This window comes from Ranitomeya variabilis, chromosome 2 (assembly GCF_051348905.1).
Source record: "Ranitomeya variabilis isolate aRanVar5 chromosome 2, aRanVar5.hap1, whole genome shotgun sequence".
NCBI classification, from domain to species: domain Eukaryota; kingdom Metazoa; phylum Chordata; class Amphibia; order Anura; family Dendrobatidae; genus Ranitomeya; species Ranitomeya variabilis.
In genome coordinates, this window is record NC_135233.1 from 6,794,376 (window position 1) to 6,800,375 (window position 6,000).

Below are 6,000 nucleotides of genomic sequence, written 5' to 3' on the forward strand. Positions count from 1 at the left end.
ACAATGACCCCAAACATAGTTCAAGAAGCCCCCAGAAATGGAAGGAAACAAAGCACTGGCGAGTTCTGAGGAGGCAGCAATGAGTCCGAATCTAAATCCCATTGATCACCTGTGGAGAGATCTTACAATCGCTGTTGGGAGAAGGCGAATTCACATGAGACCGGGAGCAGTTTACAAAAGAAGTCGTCCAAGACCCCGGATGGGAGGTGGAAGAAGAGTCCAAGATCCCGTCTGAGTGGTGAAAGAAGAGTCCAAGACCCCGGATGGGAGGTGGAAGGAGAGTCCAAGATCACGGCTGAGAGGTGAAAGAAGAGTCCAAGATCCCGGATGGGAGGTGGAAGGAGAGTCCAAGATCCTGGCTGAGAGGTGGAAGGAGAGTCCAAGATCCTGGCTGAGAGGTGGAAGAAGAGTCCAAGATCCAGGATGGGAGGTGGAAGGAGAGTCCAAGATCCTGGCTGAGAGGTGGAAGAAGAGTCCAAGATCCCGGGTGAGAGGTGGAAGGAGAGTCCAAGATCCTGGCTGAGAGGTGGAAGGAGAGTCCAAGATCCTGGCTGAGAGGTGGAAGAAGAGTCCAAGATCCTGGCTGAGAGGTGGAAGAAGAGTCCAAGATCCTGGCTGAGAGGTGGAAGAAGAGTCCAAGATCCTGGCTGAGAGGTGGAAGAAGAGTCCAAGACCCCGGATGGGAGGTGGAAGGAGAGTCCAAGATCCCGGCTGAGAGGTGAAAGAAGAGTCCAAGACCCCGGATGGGAGGTGGAAGGAGAGTCCAAGATCCCGGGTGAGAAGTGGAAGAAGAGTCCAAGACCCCGGATGGGAGGTGGAAGGAGAGTCCAAGATCCTGGCTGAGAGGTGGAAGGAGAGTCCAAGATCCTGGCTGAGAGGTGGAAGGAGAGTCCAAGATCCAGGATGGGAGGTGGAAGGAGAGTCCAAGATCCTGGCTGAGAGGTGGAAGAAGAGTCCAAGATCCCGTCTGAGAGGTGGAAGAAGCTTGTGATGGTTATAGGAAGCGACTGATTGCAGGTATTTATTCCAATGGGTGCAACCAAATATTAAGTGGAGGGCGCCAACAATTCTGTGAGGCCTATTTTGGGGGTATGTGTGAAATTACGTTCAATTTGCGGTTTTTTTATCACTACTATGTTGTTCCAATAGACACAAAGGTAATAATCCTGAGTGTAAAAAAACACGGGGAATGTAATAATGTTCTGGGGGAAATAATACATTTTCTGGAATGTGGAGGAATTATGACACAGGGGTAGCAAAGAGAAGAGAAGGCAGAAGACACCACAGCTCAGGAGGGGGGGGGTAATTACCACAGCTCAGGAGGGGGAGGTAATTACCACAGCTCAGGAGGGGGAGGTAATTACCACAGATCAGGAGGGGGGGAGGTAATTACCACAGCTCAGGAGGGGGGAGGTAATTACCACAGCTCAGGAGGGGGGGGTAATTACCACAGCTCAGGAGGGGGAGGTAATTACCACAGATCAGGAGGGGGGGAGGTAATTACCACAGCTCAGGAGGGGGGAGGTAATTACCACAGATCAGGAGGGGGGGGTAATTACCACAGCTCAGGAGGGGGGGGTAATTACCACAGCTCAGGAGGGGGAGGTAATTACCACAGCTCAGGAGGGGGGGGTAATTACCACAGCTCAGGAGGGGGAGGTAATTACCACAGCTCAGGAGGGGGAGGTAATTACCACAGCTCAGGAGGGGGGGGGGTAATTACCACAGCTCAGGAGGGGGGGGTAATTACCACAGCTCAGGAGGGGGGGGGTAATTACCACAGCTCAGGAGGGGGAGGTAATTACCACAGCTCAGGAGGGGGGGGGGGTAATTACCACAGCTCAGGAGGGGGGAGGTAATTACCACAGCTCAGGAGGGGGGAGGTAATTACCACAGCTCAGGAGGGGGGGGGGGGGTAATTACCACAGCTCAGGAGGGGGGAGGTAATTACCACAGCTCAGGAGGGGGGGGGGTAATTACCACAGCTCAGGAGGGGGGGGGAATTACCACAGCTCAGGAGGGGGGGGGAATTACCACAGCTCAGGAGGGGGGAGGTAATTACCACAGCTCAGGAGGGGGGGGTAATTACCATAGCTCAGGAGGGGGGGGGTAATTACCACAGCTCAGGAGGGGGGAGGTAATTACCACAGCTCAGGAGGGGGGGGTAATTACCACAGCTCAGGAGGGGGGGAGGTAATTACCACAGCTCAGTAGGGGTGAGGTAATTACCACAGCTCAGGAGGGGGGGGGTAATTACCACAGCTCAGGAGGGGGGGGGTAATTACCACAGATCAGGAGGGGGGGGGTAATTACCACAGCTCAGGAGGGGGGGGGTAATTACCACAGCTCAGGAGGGGGGGGGTAATTACCACAGCTCAGGAGGGGGGGGTAATTACCACAGCTCAGGAGGGGGGAGGTAATTACCACAGCTCAGGAGGGGGGAGGTAATTACCACAGATCAGGAGGGGGGGAGGTAATTACCACAGCTCAGGAGGGGGGGGGGTAATTACCATAGCTCAGGAGGGGGGAGGTAATTACCACAGCTCAGGAGGGGGGGGGGTAATTACCATAGCTCAGGAGGGGGGGGGGTAATTACCACAGCTCAGGAGGGGGGAGGTAATTACCACAGCTCAGGAGGGGGGAGGTAATTACCACAGCTCAGGAGGGGGGGGGGGTAATTACCACAGCTCAGGAGGGGGGGGGGGTAATTACCACAGCTCAGGAGGGGGGAGGTAATTACCACAGATCAGGAGGGGGGGGGTAATTACCACAGCTCAGGAGGGGGGAGGTAATTACCACAGCTCAGGAGGGGGGAGGTAATTACCACAGATCAGGAGGGGGGGGGTAATTACCACAGCTCAGGAGGGGGGGGGGTAATTACCACAGCTCAGGAGGGGGGGGGTAATTACCACAGCTCAGGAGGGGGGGGTAATTACCACAGCTCAGGAGGGGGGAGGTAATTACCACAGCTCAGGAGGGGGGAGGTAATTACCACAGCTCAGGAGGGGGGGGGGTAATTACCACAGCTCAGGAGGGGGGGGGTAATTACCACAGCTCAGGAGGGGGGGGGGTAATTACCACAGCTCAGGAGGGGGGGGGGGGTAATTACCACAGCTCAGGAGGGGGGGGGTAATTACCACAGCTCAGGAGGGGGGGGGTAATTACCACAGCTCAGGAGGGGGGGGGTAATTACCACAGCTCAGGAGGGGGGGGTAATTACCACAGCTCAGGAGGGGGGGGGGTAATTACCACAGCTCAGGAGGGGGGGGGGTAATTACCACAGCTCAGGAGGGGGGGGGTAATTACCACAGCTCAGGAGGGGGGGGGTAATTACCACAGCTCAGGAGGGGGGGGGTAATTACCACAGATCAGGAGGGGGGGGTAATTACCACAGATCAGGAGGGGGGGAGGTAATTACCACAGCTCAGGAGGGGGGGGGGGTAATTATCACAGATCAGGAGGGGGGAGGTAATTACCACAGCTCAGGAGGGGGGGAGGTAATTATCACAGCTCAGGAGGGGGGGGGGTAATTACCACAGCTCAGGAGGGGGGGTAATTACCACAGCTCAGGAGGGGGGGTAATTACCACAGCTCAGGAGGGGGGAGGTAATTACCACAGCTCAGGAGGGGGGGGGTAATTACCACAGCTCAGGAGGGGGGGGGTAATTACCACAGCTCAGGAGGGGGGGGTAATTACCACAGCTCAGGAGGGGGGGTAATTACCACAGCTCAGGAGGGGGGAGGTAATTACCACAGCTCAGGAGGGGGGGGGTAATTACCACAGCTCAGGAGGGGGGGGGTAATTACCACAGCTCAGGAGGGGGGGGTAATTACCACAGCTCAGGAGGGGGGAGGTAATTACCACAGCTCAGGAGGGGGGGGGTAATTACCACAGCTCAGGAGGGGGGGGGGGGTAATTACCACAGCTCAGGAGGGGGGGGGGTAATTATCACAGCTCAGGAGGGGGGGGGTAATTATCACAGATCAGGAGGGGGGGGGTAATTACCACAGCTCAGGAGGGGGGGGGTAATTACCACAGCTCAGGAGGGGGGAGGTAATTACCACAGCTCAGGAGGGGGGGAGGTAATTATCACAGCTCAGGAGGGGGGGGGGGTAATTACCACAGCTCAGGAGGGGGGGTAATTACCACAGCTCAGGAGGGGGGGTAATTACCACAGCTCAGGAGGGGGGAGGTAATTACCACAGCTCAGGAGGGGGGGGGTAATTACCACAGCTCAGGAGGGGGGGGGTAATTACCACAGCTCAGGAGGGGGGGGGTAATTACCACAGCTCAGGAGGGGGGGGTAATTACCACAGCTCAGGAGGGGGGAGGTAATTACCACAGCTCAGGAGGGGGGGAGGTAATTATCACAGCTCAGGAGGGGGGGGGGTAATTACCACAGCTCAGGAGGGGGGGTAATTACCACAGCTCAGGAGGGGGGGTAATTACCACAGCTCAGGAGGGGGGAGGTAATTACCACAGCTCAGGAGGGGGGGGGTAATTACCACAGCTCAGGAGGGGGGGGGTAATTACCACAGCTCAGGAGGGGGGGGTAATTACCACAGCTCAGGAGGGGGGAGGTAATTACCACAGCTCAGGAGGGGGGGGGTAATTACCACAGCTCAGGAGGGGGGGGGTAATTACCACAGCTCAGGAGGGGGGGGGGGTAATTACCACAGCTCAGGAGGGGGGGGGTAATTATCACAGCTCAGGAGGGGGGGGTAATTATCACAGATCAGGAGGGGGGGGGTAATTACCACAGCTCAGGAGGGGGGGGGTAATTACCACAGCTCAGGAGGGGGGAGGTAATTACCACAGCTCAGGAGGGGGGGGGTAATTACCACAGCTCAGGAGGGGGGGGGGGTAATTATCACAGCTCAGGAGGGGGGGGGGTAATTATCACAGCTCAGGAGGGGGGGGGTAATTATCACAGATCAGGAGGGGGGGGGTAATTACCACAGCTCAGGAGGGGGGGGGTAATTACCACAGCTCAGGAGGGGGGGGTAATTACCACAGATCAGGAGGGGGGGGGTAATTACCACAGCTCAGGAGGGGGGAGGTAATTACCACAGCTCAGGAGGGGGGGGTAATTACCACAGATCAGGAGGGGGGGGGGGGTAATTACCACAGCTCAGGAGGGGGGGTAATTACCACAGATCAGGAGGGGGGGGAGGTAATTACCACAGCTCAGGAGGGGGGGGGGGTAATTACCACAGCTCAGGAGGGGGGAGGTAATTACCACAGCTCAGGAGGGGGGGGGTAATTACCACAGATCAGGAGGGGGGGAGGTAATTACCACAGCTCAGGAGGGGGGGGGTAATTACCACAGATCAGGAGGGGGGAGGTAATTACCACAGCTCAGGAGGGGGGGGGTAATTACCACAGATCAGGAGGGGGGAGGTAATTACCACAGCTCAGGAGGGGGGGGGTAATTACCACAGATCAGGAGGGGGGGGGTAATTACCACAGATCAGGAGGGGGGAGGTAATTACCACAGCTCAGGAGGGGGGGGGTAATTACCACAGATCAGGAGGGGGGAGGTAATTACCACAGCTCAGGAGGGGGGGGGTAATTACCACAGATCAGGAGGGGGGGAGGTAATTACCACAGCTCGGGGGGGGGGGAGGTAATTATCTCTTCCCGTCGCCGTCGTCAGTCGTTACCTGCTTGCCCCGGTTATACAGGTCGGTTCCGGGGTCCTGTGCTCCGGAGATGCTGTCTTGTTTCTATAGTAACTATACCGCGTCACTGTCTGACCACGCCCTAATGACGTCATCACTTGGTGTCCGAAACTGCGGAGGGTATAGAGGATAACGCGGGGTATATACAGTGCGGGGGGTATAGAGGATAACGCGGGGTATATACAGTGCGGGGGGTATAGAGGATAACGCGGGGTATATACAGTGCGGGGGGTATAGAGGATAACGCGGGGTATATACAGTGCGGGGGGTATAGAGGATAACGCGGGGTATATACAGTGCGGGGGATATAGAGGATAA

At 56.8% G+C, this 6,000-nt stretch overlaps 1 protein-coding gene across 2 annotated transcripts in view; it reads right to left on the reverse strand.

The window, feature by feature from the left end:
- The window catches only part of LRRC73 (leucine rich repeat containing 73), a 40,918-nt gene extending 35,155 nt beyond the window's left edge, over nt 1–5,763 (reverse strand). Inside the window, exon 1 of one of the 2 annotated variants that reach the window (XM_077281913.1) lies at nt 5,665–5,763. The gene's annotated coding sequence lies outside the window, so the exon portion shown is untranslated. Of the gene's footprint in view, nt 1–5,606 lie in introns of both variants that reach the window. The other variant, XM_077281914.1, reaches the window with a different exon arrangement.
- Between the last annotated feature and the right edge of the window lie 237 nt (nt 5,764–6,000).